We start from the raw sequence: 18,309 nt of genomic DNA, 5'->3' as shown, positions 1-18,309 counted from the left end.
CCCGCGGATCACGACGAGCGATGCATTAAACCCCAAGAAAGGTCCATAATGTATCTCCGCTGATCGCGCATTTTGCCAGCGAGGGGGTGACATATTTGCTGAGATTCGAGCGTTTCGAAGGCGTCGAGAGATTTATGCACGGGCCGACGTATATTCGTATATACACACGTTCATACATCAAGTCTAATGTATTAGAGCAGGATAGGAGATCGCGAAGAGATAGGGAGATCAAGAACGACTAAGATAGAAAATGTCTCAATTTCATGGGCTACCCCCCCCCCCTCATCCATAATGAGTACTGGTCCCGTTTCTTGCACTCGGATGATTGATGAACCCTTGTTTATGTACGTCCACGAGCTTTATCTACTTTCGCTATTTGCTTCCTATTCCTTTTCCCCTCGTTCAATCGGCGCACTCCATGGATATGTATATATGTACCGTGAGATATAAAGAGGGTAATCTTGAGTTGCGTTACGAATTACATTTTCTTTGCTCCTATTAGTCATAATATTCGGTAAAATAAATTGTTTTTGATTGATTAAAGTAACAGCATTTGATTTGAAAATTATTATATATGAACGTCTCTTACTACTATTAATTTCTAATTTATGAAGTGAAATTACATTTTGGTGTTCTTTGTATCAATTTCTTAATTTTTATTGGTTGCATCGTATTCGGTAAAATAAATTGTTTCTCGGTTGGTAAATCAACAGGATTTAGCGAAGGAAATTATTATGAAGATGTAATACGACTTTTAATTTTATTTTATATGTTAAATTCATACATTGGTTGAATCTTTAATGCATAAAATGATTATCGTTTTCTGATAATCTAGTCTAGGATTATGATAATAGCAAATAAATGGAATACATAAACATCGAATAAATTATTTTTTGAACCAAATACGGTGATCTTATATTAGTATACAAATTGCTTTTTCTATTTTGCTTTCAAAGAATTTCTTCGATTTTTCTATATCCAGAAATCAAATAAAGTAATCTACGAATTAAACAAAGTAATCTTAAACTACTGTATAAGTTACACTATCTAAAGAAATTTGCATCCTACTATCTTTATTTCCACAAACAATTCTCTCACTCTTTCCATATTTGAGAATTACATAAATGAAAAGCAAATAAACCACATTAGAAGTCAAATGGGCTAATCTCAAGTTAATATATAAGTTACACTAACTGAGAAGAAATTTGATTCCTTCTATTTGTATTTCCGAACAATTCTCTCGGATCCTCCATATTCGTTTCAAAACCAGGATCTCTCCATCTCTTTTATTTCTTCTTCCTTTCTTTTCTTCTTCTTCCACGTCCATTCTTAACGGACAACATTCCTCATCGGCCACCAATATAATTCTTATTAAATGTTTGTGTGTGTGTGTGTGTGTGTGTGTGTGTGTGTGTGTGTGTGTGTGTGTGTGTGTGTGTGTGTGTGTGTGTGTGTGTGTGTGTGTACATGTGTTACACTTCTTTACAAGCCGGGATGGAATACATAATTAATTTTTCCAGCGGCGTCGTCCTCGCCGACGATTCGCATCGCTAAGAGCGTGTTCCAACAGGGCGAATAATAGATTGATCGCGTGTTTCGGTCTGTTCAATTCCCCGTGCAGACCTTCTCTTCGTAGTTATCTGCGTGTAATTAGCCGCGGCTTGTGCGTCTGTCTTTTTGATCCTCTTATTGCAGTGCGCTGGCTTCGAGAGTTATTCTCTTCCGATTTTATGCTCGCCGCTTGAATAGAATGAAATATATCACTTCAAAATATCGTGTAAACGCAGTGAACATGCAAATATGATCCAAATTTTGCATGCATTTTTTATTTCATTCGAATAAAGTTAAATTAAAGGAATGTATTTTGATAGAATATTATTGGAATATTTTTATTGGTATGGTGTCATCGTTATAGTTTTTTAATTAAAACTCTATTGAGAAATTGTGGAACGAAGGGATTATCCGCTATTTATGTATTGATAGAGGAGCATTGTTTTAAAATCAAAAAATGATTTCAAACATAATTTCATTCAAAATCGTCGGGAAATAATTTTTAATGTTCAAGATGCAGGTTAGATAAGAAATGATATTTCTTAAATGATGAAAAAACATTAACTTTCACTATGGAGGAATGCACTTTCTCAAACATTTTATGAATTGCTGAAAGTGTAACACAGAATCATTTTTATCTCCTTTTATATACAATACATCGTAGCGTAAATGATCATAAAAAGTACCTGAATATTTATTTTCATTACTTATTTTACCTTCACTTTCTATTTTCTATACCGTTGCAAAAAATTCCCTATTAATATCGACCCAAAGCAATCATGATGACGATGTTGGCGCTGATTAACTACTTACACCACGTGATGGAGTCTTTAAATGTGATCTCACCCCCCCCTCACCCCCCTTTCGATTCTAATTATGAACCCTCGGAACGATTTACTTTTGATTGAAAACACCAGTGGCTGGGCCGTTTCATCTTTGTGTTTTGCCACGCCGCGTAAGGAATGCCTTCGTCCTACGCTGTTTCTTAATTAATACTGCTCCTCGGGGCGTAATCAATAGAGCGACCGCTTCTATAAATTTCCGGCAATTTATTTGAGAAGCACAGCCAAAGGAGAAACACGAGTAAACGAGATTTAATAAACACGAGACAGAAGGACTAAAAACAAAAAAGGACATTTGAATAAATGTTTTGAATTTTTTATGTGAAGGAATTTATGTATTCATGATTGGGAAATATATTTGTTTGACAAAGAATTTATTATGAAGATTTAAAATAGTAAGGGAGCGTAAAGTGCATTATAAATAATCCATATACAGGTTGTGTCTTAACATGTGGGACCTATCTCAGGAATGGACAAGAGACACAGGAACAACAAAAATAGTTCATACGAACATGTGTTCTATCTGATTCTATTTCAAAGTTATAGACATTTTTGTGTTTCAATAATCCGCAACTGCTTATCTGTATAGAAGTTGCTCGAAGTGACTACCCTCGGTCTGTGTGCAAGCTTGCAGACGTCGTGTCAAAGCATTTCGCAATCTTTCAGAAATTCCAGGTGTATGCTGAACAACACATACCGAGGATAGCCATTTCGAACAGCCATTATGAAGGTAAGTAGTTGCGGATTATTAAAACACAAAAATGGCTATAATTTCGAAACAAGACCGGATACAGCACGCGTTTGTACGCATTTGTTTCATTGTTTTTATGCATCTTGGCCACTCCTGAAATTGGTCCCGCACGTTGTGATACATTCTAACAATTTTAACAATGCTGACCTATCTCGTGATATCTACACAATTTCTGAAACAGTTATTCGGTCGCTAACATATTTTTTTTATTAAGAAAGAAAGGAAACCTCAGGGAGAATTGTTGCAATCAAGATGTACTCAATGTAGGAACATTTGATTATGCATATTTTTATCGTTAAGAAGCAATAGCGTCTATTGTATACACACTGCTTACTGCACTATTTCTCTTCTTAAGTATACCTATCAAAACGTACAAATTTGAAAACCGCAATAATTGTTTCGGTCGTATCGTTTGGAGCCTAGCAATAAGTAAAATGAACACGAATCGACCGCACCATGCGCGTCAATAGCGAAATAACGAACATGTTAAGCTCGTCTCGAATATTATATCAGCGAATAATTGCACACGTAACTAAAACTTTTACGTTTTATTACACACCCGCGAGATATATATTTGTGCGAGTGTACACGTTCGTATTGTTTCGATCGCGAATTTTACGTTTCTGCCGAATCCCAGCCTCCATCCTCCGTGACTGTCGCTGCAGATTTTATTGCTTGAGCTTGTTTAAACTAAATTAACGTGATCGTGTAATTCGCAAAGCGAACCGTAAAACAATCGTATTTAAATTTCTCGCTGAAATATGCGCATGCAAGCCTACGTAAATACAGACGTTTAACAAGCGTGAAAGTGTTGGGAAAAAACGAAAGGAGGCGATCCTTCGTCGATGCGTAAATTATGGCATCGTTAAAAAGGTCACGCTTTGTGCTGAAATATTGATCAAAAAATAAAATGTCTGACATTAAAAGGTGATGAAATAGAAAGGGAGGTACGATAGTGATTTAAAATTCGACGAGCGAAATGATTATTTCGAGCTGAATTTAAGTACCCATTTTAACCAATTATTTAGATATTGATTTAAAGGAAAATATATGAATAAAGCTTGCTTATAAGACATTGTTCGAAGCGTAGTTTTAGATTTTTATCTTTTATTCGTTTCAATAAGTATCCCGGTAGAACAATAGAAATTGAATTGATACGAAATAGGTACATATATAATGATCAATATAATTCTACCCATGCAGTAATAAATCAATAAAATCGAAATTATTATACTATCAAGTATCATCGAAAAGAATTCTTGTGGCAAGAGATAGATACAAGTATCGCGCTCTAATCAAACAATGAATCAAGGAAAATCATCTGATGAAGGAGAAAAAATATTTAATGCTATTTATCGATCACGAGTAAATTTCGTTAATTATTTATCATATAACTGAGACCTGTAATCCTTCGTAAAAAAGAAATCATTCCATATTTCCCCATAAAACTCCCCTCTCTCCTAGCGAAATTAACTAATACACAATTTTTCAACTCAGATCCGCTTCGAAATCAACCGAAATTATTCCACAAACATGTACTTTCCTGTGGAAAATTTAAACAGCCACGCTGATCACGAAATGTATACCACGGTACCTGGAGCGTGAGTCCAATTCGCAACGAGAACAAGCGTCTAATTTAATTGAGGCAATTAAAATGCCATCCAGTCTTGCGATTCGCACAGCGGTGTCTGTGCAATCCTCTCGAATAGCGCGGTTTTCAACCGCAAAGGCAGTCTCGAGATCAACTTCGGATCCTTTCGGCGGTTCTTCTTCTTCCTCTTTTTCCTTTTCTTCTTCCTCCTTTCTCTTCGTCTTGCTTCATCTTTCTCCATTGGTTCGCTTGCTTTCTTGCGTCGCTTGATGGAATGCATAATTAATTCGTCGAGTTGGGTGTCAAGCACAGTCTTCTTCACGAAATCACTGCGATAAGAACAAGTGGATTACCGCGCAGACGATGATATGGCGTGAGTGCTACACCTTGGTCAATCATGGCAAGGGTTCTTGGGAACATTCTCGATGACAGCTACTTTGGTGGTTTGGTCTTCTGCGTAGTCATCCAAGGATCCATCAGAAATTATTAAATGTTTCTTTCCTTTTTTATCTCTTTTCGTTCGTTGTTCGTACCTTTGGTTATGTTTGGTAGTTTGGCAGCGAATTTCTTTCTTCGCCTCTCTCTCTCTCTCTCTCTCACTCTCTCTCCGTCATCGCTCAATTTTAAACTCCATCATAAAAAATTCTTTTCGTCGATTGAAAGTTTTTACACACCCCTACCAAGAACCGACTAATTGTATCCCGCAGAAAGTTCTTCAAGAAACTAGCAGGTTTACGGTTTACGTTCACTTAACACGATTAATCCATTATTTCGGATTATCCCGTGTCGCTTTTAATTCAGCGCCATAAGTTTCCGTACAAAGTATCACTTCGATACTATTGACTTAATAAATGGAGTTCCTCAAGCCGCAGAAATATTTCGAATAATTCTTGATGATTGAAACGATCCTTGCTCTATGTAATATCCATTTGACATGTAATAATCGACAATTAATCTCGCTTCGATTTCAATGAAATATCTCTTATTGGAGATTTGTGAATATCTCATTTTTTACAGTAAATGTATCTTCAATAAATATGTTATATGTACTATTTTTATATTAAGTGTGACAGGTAATTAATTTATTGACTTGTTGAACGTATTATGGTCTTATTATCTATTTACATTTTACGATTCATATCATAGGAATACATAAATGATTGAGTAACTTTTCAAACAGTCTTTACCAACTTTTATGCCATATTTTAGATCCTGATCTTATTTTTCTATCATTCCTCGGAACCTAGTATGTACAAAAATATACTCGACAAGATATTTTTATATTTGAATTATACTTTATCGTTTCTTGAAGTTTATGAAATTCCCACATAAGAAATGTTTATTTATTCAGAGTAGAAATAGTATGAATAAATAAACTATGTTGAATAGTATACAGAGCAGAAGTAGAATGAAAACCAGAGATTTTACAAGACATCGATATCGACAAATCTCCCGTTGTTTGAAATGAAAATAAGAAACGTTACCAGTTTCTTCCAAAAACGTTGTAATTCGACAAAAATGATATTTGTACTTAAAATACAAGAAATAATTTTCCCTTTCCAGGAATAGCAAGCACATAGACATTGTATACATGGTACTGCACTCAAACATAACAATTTTCATGTCTCGTTCTTTTCGTGATGGTAGAAAATAGAACAAAATTGTTTAATTTTTTTGCGCTTCAATGCATTGAAATCGTCCTCCAAAAGAGTGAATAAACAAAGACGAAAAAACGCATTCGTTCTGCAGCATCCGATCTCTCATTTACATACATAGACATACATAAGAATATCAAAAGAAATATAAAGGAGAAGCTTTTCTCACGAACGAAAGACCAGTTTCAACGTGTCTAGTCAAAAAATATCATCAAATATCGTCTAAAAAGAATGCACTGATTAAAAAATCCTCGCGTTAACTCGTTAAACGATGTCTTCTCGAAAGACTAACACGTTTCCATAGCTTGAAAGTCTCTCACGAGACTCCTTGATGAAGTTGGTTTAAAGACAGTGGGACGAGGAGGAAGAGGAGAAGAAGAATAGGGTGAAACTCGCGTCCGCGACGATCGAATTATTGATAATTAGTGATAATTATCGATAGTCTCGGTTCAGTTGTGATGAAAATTATCGTTGGCCATGACCACGTGTGGAGAACGAGCCTCGATTAATCGACGCCATGGATTTCTGTCGTAGTTGTGAAGCTTTATCTATTTATGTGACACGGTTGAGTGAATGTAGGAATTTTTGTGTGATATTTTTTTGCACGATTTTCAGTTCAGTTTCACGAGGTATCGAGTTTTTGGGAGTTTTTAGGAGCTGCTGCTTGAGTGTTTGATAGCTGATCGTCTTCTTTCTTTCTTTTTAATTAAATATAATTCTGGAGTTACGATGATTTAGGTGCTTAGGATAATTGAGCCTTTGATGGTATATTAAATAGCTTTTCATCAAAATTTCTTGCATTTCTAGTATCGGACGTAAAAGACATGTACTTTAAATTCTTTATGCGTGTTAGATTATATATGTGAAATATATGTTGTGTATAGTTATATATGTAGAATAATAATAATAATGTTAATAATTACATGACGCATAATGATATTTAAAATGCGGGATTTATAGAATGAAATTTAATTTGTGAATTTATTTCCACGGTGGAAAATATCTTGGTTTTATTGTGGAAGGGCTAAGTTGAAATAGTTGGATTTAAAAATTTTGGAGTAACTTAATTTTAGTTTCTATTATTATTATATTAGCATTGGTACTGTTAATGCGTTTCCTCATAAGAAAATCACATCTCGAAGGAAGAAAATTGGAATTTTAGATTTTTGAAACAAAAAGGAAATTTAGAAAAAGAACTTTGAACGACGAAGAAAGCAAGAACAAACGAATAACAAAATTACGAAGAATCAATTGTGCGATGTTATGATTGAAATTAAAATTCCTCGGATTTAAATTCGTACAAACATTCGTAACGATAAGCGATTCTAAAATAATTCTTCTCGAATGCGCAAGGAGTATTCCTTGTCTCCGCTTTACTTCTCGTAAAGGACAAGGCAATAGAAAAACGATGGCGCATAAAATTGATCAGATACTCAATTTTCGAAACAATTCTCGATAGTCTTGTTACTCTCAAAACACTTTCAACAGCTTCAGAGGCAAAGATTCTCTATTCTTGGATGCTTTGAGGCTGCGATCACGATCCACGAACAGACGACGAACAGACGACTGACAAAGCATCGTATTCGAACGTAATGGGGTTACGAGTCCCGAGTGAATATTTCCTGTTCCTTTGCGGAAGAAAGCGATCATCTGCAGCTTTTAGTTGAGCACACAAAAATCTCCTTGATATTAATAGGAAAACCTCGCAGATTTTCTACGAATCTCGTTTTTCCTTCATTAACCTACTTCAATTGATAAATGATAGAAATGAATCTTTCTGCTTTTTTAAGTGTTCCCGTATTTTCTAAAATATCTTTAATTCACGATTACGTTTCACATGAATTCCAGTGTTAGAACTCATATAAATGTCTCGATCAACTAAAAAATTGGAATTCTTACCAAATAATTCTCCTTGATTCGATTCATCGTCGATAGAACAAAACGACGTGAAATTCAGTTGAATTTTCGTACCAAAATTCATATAAACATCCCTTGTGTTATTGACGTTGTCGCCCAATGAAAAATTCCAGATTTCACGAAACAATTATTTTCAATTCTCTTCAATAAAGTTAAACGGTCTAAAATTTAACAATCAAAGATGCATATAAAACCTTTCTATTATTTTCGTTGAACAGAAAAAGTCAAAAGTCTACGGAACAGTTTCTCTAAAACTCATGCGTCGATAAAATAAAAGAACATAGATTTCAGCAAAACGAAAATTTGAAACTTCGTTATAAACTATAGATAATCGTCCTTTCGACACTTTCACTTGCTCCAAAAAATAAACCGAAAATTTTACAAAACGATCCTTCTTAAGTGCATCTACCGCCAATAAAATCGAACAATCTAAAATTTAATAATCGAAAATTCGTCGAAATTCCCGTATCAAAGTTGCTGTAAATGTCTCTTTGATATCTCTCGCTATCACAAAAGTCGAAAATTCCATTGAATCTACTTTCAATTCTATCTATCGTTAGCAAAATCAAACAATCAAAAATTCACCAGAATTTCTATAGTGAAATTCATCGTGTAAACGTTTGACACCTTTGCCAATGACAATGACAATAAAAATGCTCGGAATTTTGGGAAAGAACCTATTTCAGTTTTACTCAACGTCGATAAAATTTAACAATCAAAAGATCATTGAAATTTCCATATTAAAATTGACAAATGGACAAAATGTTCTTTCGATAAACTCGATGAAGAAACTCGAAATCTTTTAACAGCAGAATTTCACGGAACGATTCCTCTCGATTCCATTGATCGACGATAAAATCGATCAATCTACAGTTTTGGAGAAAAAAGCTTTTGCAATACAATTCGTGTCAATTCCATTTGTCTTTAATAACTCAAATAAGCAACTCTAGCATTTTCTAACGTAAATATTCATTTAGATTCTGGATTCTAGAAGATTTTATTCTGAATTTGAATACCTTCATGAATACATATTCAGTGATCAATTTTTATGTGTCTTTCTTTACAATATACACTTGTCCCATTTTCCTCTGAATAATTGAAAAAATTCAAAATTCATCTAAATTACCTAATAAATTTCGCCCTCAATTTCTTTCAAATTAAAAATATCCTCACTTGTATCATTCCTGCCCCGAATTCCTCAAACGTAAACAGAAAATTGCAGAATCTAAAATTCAACTAAACTTCCATACGAATTTTATTCCCTAATTGCAAACGAATCTTTCCAAATTAATAATATATTCGCTCTAAATTTCCACACAGAGATTCGCACAAACACCGGCGGAAACGTTTGAATGGCCGTTTCCCTTCCATTCGTCCATTGATTGAATCGTTCTCGATGAAATTCAAATTTGATCCAGAACTACGGCCGCACGAAGTGAGAACTCGTCGAAAACGTATCGATACGCATGCTAATTTGTAATTACTGTATTCGAATGTACATACGTACATATATCGTTTCCAGTTTGGGACCGACGGATAATGGCCAACGAAGATCGACTAATTGGTTAACCCGAGACACACGATCCTTCTGTTGGCGATTAAAAATTCAGTCCCAAAAGGGAATTCTATTCAGTTCGCGAAGCAGAAGGGAAAGTTTCAAGGAGGATCTTGGACTTCCACGATGTTCCTTCGGCCTGTCGACGCTCTGTTCCAAAAGTCGTTAAAAGCAAGGTGTCTTTCGAGGATCTCGCAGAGGTCTTTGATTTCCTCACTAAGATGAAGTTCACGTCCATTCTTCTCTATTTTCGCAAAATGTAGAAGAAATTCGCCGAGGAAATATCGTTCGCCAATACGATTAAATTTTTTATTTTGTTTCTCTCCTTTCTTTTTTCCATTCGTCTTTCTTTGTTCGTTGATTTTCGCAAATCACTATTGATTTTGATTTGAAGCTAATGTTTCGTTTGACTGTGACTTAGTTCGGTCTTTCACGAAGAGTAAAATTAATTTGATACTTTTTTACTATTTTAGATCCAAGTAAAAGTATATTTCGTCGTACAAATTCTCTGAATAAGCTGTCTCGTACAACGCAAATTTTATATAATTAATAATTAAGGATCTTTTTCCTCATTTATCTATACATGATAACATACTGTATGTCTTATATCTATTATGCAATACTGTAAACTGGAAAAAGATTGCAAGTCGTGTATCTTTTGGTAATTTAGCAGTTTACAGAATGTGTGCACAAGTAAATAACATGTTAAACCTATTTACTTCTGTAAGGAAGGAATCTTAAAATTCTCGATATTTCGTAGAATTACCTTAAATATGAAAGGAACATAAAACAACGTAGAAACAAAAATTCGAGTAAATATATGATTTCATAAATATCGTTCCACCACGGCGACTCACCGAGACTAAACGAAATTTTCATGAAAATATCCTAACTTCTCCTATCCACGAACCAATGCCCCAAAACACCACAAACTTCTCGTGAAACATCTAACATTTTCAATGCAACACCGTATCAGAATAACCGTGTGAAAGTTGTGCAAGAGAACGATCCCGAATAAATGTAGAGGATTAAAGGGAAAACGGAAGGAAAAAATGGGGCAATTTCTGGACAAAGGATTATTGATGCGAGCGTGCAACGTTCCACGCCATCAAAGAGCGATCAGAAAGAAGGATTCGTAGATCACGCGGATCCGACTAAATCACGGAGCCGGCGCAAGGGATGAAAAATTCGCGTCCCGTTACCTCTTCGATGCGGCGATAAATTGCGACTCTTTCGGGGCACAACAACGAACGCGGCGATGAAAAAAAAGAAGAAGAGAGAAGGGAAACGAAGGAAAAGCTACGCGAAAAGGAGAAAAAGGAACAAAAAAGCAAGCGAATGGAGTAAGAAGAAAAAGGAGTGAAATGGAAACGCGGGGCGGAAGGGGGAGGGAAGAGGAAATTGGCGCGGCTTCGACGTGACGTTAATAAATCCACGCTGTTTATCTTTCTGATGGAACGGTAAATTCCGATTTCGGGATAATTCGGATATTAAAATTCACCGGAACGATTGATCCAGTCGATGTACGGCAGCTAACTGGAGCTATTTTAACACTTAGTGTAAAAATGTACAATTATGTAAGACTTGTTGAAATTTTTATTAACATTGTAACGAAACACGACTAATTTGATTATATCGGTAAAGTTTGGAAGTAATTTGATAACGTACGGTGATTGCAGAAAGTATTAGCACACCGTCGTATTTATTATGTCATTTACATACTAATTGATTAGGTTCTGGTTAATATTTCACTAAACATATGTTTGCAGCTATTATATTGTAACTTTTATATTATATTTATATATTATATTGTAACTTTGCCGTGAGGCAAAACTGTGCCTCTACAATTCAACCCAAATATTACTTGTTGCTTTCTATAACTTTAAACCGTCTATCAGCCAAGTGATGAGAATCCCATCGTGGTAAAATGTTGCGTTTTTAGATAATTTTCGATCATCAAGTCATTTTTCTATCTCATCCATGAATTGACGCTGGCTGTTGCGAAGTGTACCAAACAAAACTCATTACGATGTCTTCTGTCATAGAAGCATATACGGCCTAGCGTTGTCGCGCAGCAATTTCACAGAAAGTCCTGCCTTGTCTGTGACCTGACGCTTGAATTTTGTCTAAAGACGCGGCATTATATACGTGATGGAATTCATCACTTCCCTAATGGATGGCATAAAGTTGCAGAATGCAATGACAAATACTTTAATTAATTTTCACTAATTTGTGGTATTTTTTTTAAATAAACTTTGAGTTTCACTGAAAATTTTAGATTATTTATTTGTACGTCTAATAACAGTTTCTGAAACATTTTTCGAAGATACAGATATATATCTGTTTTCTCTAATTTCCTAATTTTAAGAATAATCTAATAGAAATAAACATCAGTTCATCGTTATTGTTCCTAATATTTCACAAACTTTGTTTTTGTTATCTTATGTACGTAATATTTCAAATTTCATATACACATTTCCGCTATAAAATCAATCAGAAATGGTCGTTATTTTTTTATCACAGAAATACATACAATCGTATTTCATAATCTTACATAATATTATATTAGACCAATATGTTATTGTTTGGTCAAAAGTATGTATAATATTTACATTTTATTAGTGGGTATACTTATATACTTATAACGCATGTCAAGTGTAGTCAGGTCTAGGATCGCCTTGAGGTTGCTTGGAAATGTTGTGTTGTTGCATTCCGTTTTGAAATTCTCAGCACACAACTAGTACATATCTTAGAGTGATCTTTTGTTACAAATGTTACACTTCTTCGGTTCTTCTTTTGTGATTGTATAGTCTGTGCGAAGTCTGTGCGATCTATTCCTAGCCTTGTGAGTGTTTCGAATGTTTCTTATGCAATGAATTTGCACAGTCATATATATTTTGTAATATTAAACATATAAATATAACATAACAATTAAATATAAATCCATTTCATAAGATTATGATGTCTTTCTGTGTTTCTTATACCATAAACCTTCTTCTCTCTACCATGAAACATAATCCAAACTCTCATCCCGAGAAGTATCCGCAATTTCCTCTGATCAGATCTCGGCAACTCTTCCTCTCATCTTCTCTCGCGCAATTAACTCCCCCGCGAATACCGTATCTACGATTCGCTGGAAAAATTCATCGTGGCGACTAGTTCGACTATCCTCCCGCAGGAGAAGGAATCCAATATCTGGAAATCTAAATCTAAAATTTTCCTCCGGTATTCAGCTTCCACGGGATGGCTTCGATATGTGGGCAAAAGTTCGGCCATTACAATTTCTCGTAGGTCGCGAAACCAAGGCGCGGACATAAGGGTAAATTTGACCCTCTCCGATGAAACGAGGGGCTAGGACTCACGATCCCAATCTCCGGATTATGCGGTCCATTGCGGTTTAGTGTAGTTCGCGCTGCTTGCACATAGGAATAGCTTAATCGTCAAAGAAACGGCGAGATCGTTAGCAGATATCGTCGTGCAAGCGATCGTAAGTTATGCTCGCGTCTAAAGTGGCCATTGGACGGCTCCATTCTATTTACGACGGAACGTGATCGTGTTTCGGATCGAGTGAAACGAGCACAAGTCGCGTCGTTCGCCGTTTGCGAAAATAATTTTACCGATTCCTTGGGTGGTAATGGTCCGCCTATTAATAATACCTAATAATTAATAATAATACAGTTTACAGTAATAATTTATTGGAAATGTTTATTGGAGAGAAATTATTTATTGAATGGAATTTTTCAGCTGCTAAAAGGTAAAGGCGCTGTTTGTTACTTGAGAGAATTACTTCTTCAATTTCTTTGGTAGTAATGAAATAATTTACAATTGGGTGGGTTTATGTAGGATAATTTATTGAGAATATTTATTTATTGAAAAGGAACTTTTTATTCAAAAGGATTTTCGAACTGCTCAAAGGTAAGCGTGGTATTTACTACTTGTGAGACTTATTACTACAATTTCGTAGTTAATAATAAAATAATTTATAATTGAGCGGGTTTATGTAGAATAACCTATTAAGAATACTTATTTATTTGCGAGAGATTTTTTAATGAAAAGAATTTTTCAGTTGCTAAAAGATAAAGGTATTACCTGCTACATGTGAAAATTACTTCCTTAATTTCCTAGACACTAACAGAATAAGTATAATTGGAACGGTTGGAAAGCTTGTTGGAGATTTTTGAATAACACGTTTTAATTGGGTATAAGTATAAAATAGTACATAAAATATTCCATCATTTAGAAGTGTACACTAATTAATTGGATATATATTTGCTATTTACAAGTTGTTATTACAATTGCATGTATACATGAAATATTCCATCGTGTAAACTACACTTAATTTAGCATGTAGAGTATAGCATATTGAATATCAATACGCTGACGTTTTCTTCAAACCAAATTTAATCACTTTTAGTAATAATCAATTACTGAGAATGCAGGTACACTAATTATTAATATCATTATGTAACGACTCTATATTAATTAAATCGTTTAAGAATAAGCATCTATCATATTTTATTACTACATATTTACACTTTAGTTTTGTTTATTTGGTATATGTTCATCGAGTAATTAAAATTAAATATATCAAACATTTCGCCGTTTAAAGTATTTCCGGTTCCGTATCATTAAAGTAAACAACGTATCAAATTAATCCCGTGCAGAGATGTGGAGTGAAGGTAATAAAAATGATTGCGATCAGAATCAATAAAACTCGTTAAGAACCACGTTTCATCTTCTTTCAAATGAAACATTCTAACAGTTAATTTGCCTATTTCTTTTAGTATTCGTATCTTCTTTTCTAGATGAGTTTACAAATACAAATACATAAAAAGTTTTCCTGATAATAATCAAAAAATATATCTTTTCCAGTTTTCGAAACGCATGTTTATGAAATGAAATGGCAATTTACGTTTGGTTAAAGAATCCTAGCGTATAAAATGTTCTGCTAGTCGTATTAAAAAAAATACATTCTCTTCGATTTTCGAAACGCTCGCAGGCAAAATAAAAATTTTCATTCGTCAAATGGTCGATGGCCTAAATTTCTAAATGACTAGCATCGAAGGAACACGAGAAAAATCCATGAGTAATTGAAATTTCTCGGAATGAAACGGATGGCGCGACGCGGAGCTGTAATAAAAGTCCCGAATGGAACGATAGCCGCGGGCAAACTTCGAAACGAAATTGAATAGATGTAACCGACTGCGGTTGGTTGCTTTGAAAATCGTTCGGAATTTTTCGAATATTAAAGCACAGAACCAGCGGAACTGTCGTGTCGTAATTTTAAATCGACGTTATAAAAGGGTAAGTATGACAAGGGACTGGAGTGGGGTTGTTTGGAAAATATTATGCTGTACTACAAAAAGGCATAGAGTTTGAAAACAAATCGTCGAATGAATATCGAGGGTTGTTAGAGTGAATTGAGAGTCGTTTAGAGTTTAGAGTATCATGCGGATTTTTACGCATTTTTGGCAAATTCAAAGGTATGAAATAAAAGTGTGAAATGCGCACTATATGCAGACATATATATATATAATGTTGAAAGTATAGTGCTCGTTATGATATTTGATAGATGAAACATCTGTTTATTTTCAGTCTTTTTACTTATGTTCGTAAGAATAAATTTAGAAAAATGTTCATAGTCTAACACTAGATCTAACAAATCTATCAAAGTATCAGTTTTCTTTCCATATTACAGTTATTATTAAGAACATGCAAATAATTTCTTTTGCTCCTACTTTATTTCTTATTTATTATTATTTCTTCTTTAATTTCAAAATATACAATTCACTTTTAATATATTTAAGTACATACTGGACGCTGGTTATCTTTTAGTGCTAATCATGAGCAAATTAAGTTCCAATTTTCATTTATATTTAATTATGTGATAATTTATAACTATTATAATACCGTGTACATATTTGTCATCGACATTCACGATGAACTATTATCTATTATATATTTTTTATATTTATTATTATATTGTTTATTATTTATAATTATTATCTAATAATATTTTCATAGAATTTTTAATTCATATCACACTATGCCCTATGTAGTACATATAAATAATATCCAGTATCCTCGTTTGCGATAACATAAACGAGCCATGTTCACCTCAACAGGCCTGAACTGTGTGGAGCCACTGGAAACATTAATTTGACTTCGTAACTTAACAGTCCCACTTGGAGCAGTAAAGGCTTATCGCTGTAGGTTCTGGAGATTTAAATATGGATCGAGTTCTAAACGAAGACTCTAAAGTGTAAGATGTATATCTAAATATATAATGCACAGTACATACTATAAATTCTGTTTCTAAGAAATAGACCAAACAGTTTAAACACTTGTAGGTAACTTAAAAGTGCAAAAGCACATTGGCGAGTATGCAAATAAGTAAAGTCCTTTTGACAAAAAAAAAAAAAATTCCACTTAATTTAATTTATAATTCTTATTTGAAATTTAATTACTACTGTTATTATTAGTCGAAATAAAAAGCTCTTCCATATTTACAGTGCTTTAAAATACAAGAAATGTATTTTTAAAAATCCCACATTATAGAAAAAAAATACAATATTCATAATAGAATTTAATAATAAATATTCTATTTCAATTAAATTCGAATTTATGGAACAAAAATCACGAACATAAATATACGAACATCCGTCTCGTCTATCTTTGGATATATCATCAAGACAATCTTACGTTTTATCCTCTCCATTATTATCATGGAAAGCTTTTCTGGTAAGATCCTCCTCGATCTTCAAGAAAGCAGAGAGTTAGACGCAATCTCTTTCTTCAGGATAATCATCGCGCCTTTAATTACCTTATCAAACGACCTCAGCCATATCTCAAAGGAACTCGTTTCCCTGTCAATATTTCTCCATTCTCTTTCAATAACGCTCATTCCAATAAAAGATATCGGAAGATTAGTATTTCAATTAGCCTATTATTAGTATTATTATATAATAAAGTATTTTATATAGCGTAAATGTTATAGCGTTTTGTCAGAAAATTACAAAGTTTTTTGCAAATTCATACATGTTTATATGAACAGGATTACCGAAGTGGAACTTTAACAGCGGAGATTTGCTTTATCTATTAAATATTGTAACAAATTTCTACTTTTTTCTATAATATAATATTTAGAAATACAGAAAAGTCTTTTTTTGTGCTTCGAATCGCTAGAAATAATCGGATGCGAAAACGAACTAGTTCCAATACTCGACAAACTGAATAATTTGCACATAACATTAAGCGCTGTTATCTTTCGATATCTTTGTACAGTTAATGCAGTTAATTGGAATAAATTAATGCTATGAATTCACATCCAGAAAAACTGCAGTCCATTTTTGCTCTCAATACCACAGACATAGAAAGAGTTCTAAATTTTTATTTCCTTATTTATTAAAATTATATTATAATATAAGAATCTTCCCTGTTTACTCGTTGATATACGTAGATAAGAGACTTTATTTTCAAAAACGCTTTATCGAAAAGCAAAAACTTTGATTCTTCATGGATAGACTGTTAGTTTGATCTCCTAATAAAATGTTCTGTCTATAAAATCAGGCTAGATCTTCTAAAAGAGAGATATAGAATAGCAATTTTAAACCGTTATAAAAATCTGTGCTTTGAATTTAACTGCATTTCTCTCTCTCTCTCTCTTTCTGTCTCTCTCTTGAATTGGGAATAAGGAACGTCAAAGAAGATGAGAGCAACACAGGAGAATCTCTGAGCGCACGCGATATAGCATTCTAGGGGGGCATTCAGGCTCCGAAGCACGTTGTGAACGAGGAATCCGTTTCATGGGGCGCAGCGTTAACTAGAAGCTATCTAAGATAGCGTACGAATCGCGATGATAACGAGTTAGGAACGAGGAAAGAGAAAGGGGAGAGTAAAGAGCAGAATATGAATATACGAGATATAAATAAGAAAATTAAGGGAATAACATAACATATTAAGGGAATTAACAAGACTGAAGCAAGATAATAAAGGGAGGAAGGAAGAAAACAATGTACAATTAAGAGAAAAAGAGAAAAATTTGAAGGGGAGGGGACAAACAGATCATTGGAAAGAAAAAAGAGGAAACAAGAGCGGAGAGTTGGAGAAAAAGAAAAAACTACGACCACGTGCAGAAATTTCATTTTTCTAAATACAGTATATGATATGCATATATGCGGTGAAAGATAAATGACAAGATACTTCAAGTTTAGGAGGGTATTTAAATTATTACCATATATATTTAAAAATCGTTAGATAACGATGCAAGGTATCTCAGTTAAATGATTTAAAATATCTGCCTTGTTTAAGATTGTATGACAAAATTTCTCTGGGCAAAGTTATACTATTTCAAAAGGTACACGTGATGATGGAAAGAATCTTCTTTTAGGATCATTCTTTCAAGAGATTTCGAGGTTATCGGTATATTTTAAAATAGAGCCCTATAT

At 33.9% G+C, this 18,309-nt stretch overlaps 2 long non-coding RNA genes across 2 annotated transcripts in view; one reads left to right on the top strand and one right to left on the bottom strand.

Moving 5' to 3' along the window:
* Window positions 1–10,382, top strand: part of LOC138185911 (uncharacterized) — a 354,662-nt gene extending 344,280 nt beyond the window's left edge. The window contains exon 3 of the long non-coding RNA XR_011174745.1: window positions 9,830–10,382. This is a non-coding gene — a long non-coding RNA (uncharacterized LOC138185911). The remainder of the gene's footprint in view (window positions 1–9,829) is intronic.
* Window positions 1–18,309, bottom strand: part of LOC138185910 (uncharacterized) — a 273,083-nt gene that overhangs the window by 72,758 nt on the left and 182,016 nt on the right. The window lies entirely within an intron of this gene.

Source organism: Bombus flavifrons, chromosome 13 (assembly GCF_040668555.2).
Source record: "Bombus flavifrons isolate JBK064 chromosome 13, iyBomFlav1_principal, whole genome shotgun sequence".
NCBI classification, from domain to species: Eukaryota; Metazoa; Arthropoda; class Insecta; order Hymenoptera; family Apidae; genus Bombus; species Bombus flavifrons.
This window is presented reverse-complemented; position numbering and strand designations above follow the sequence as displayed.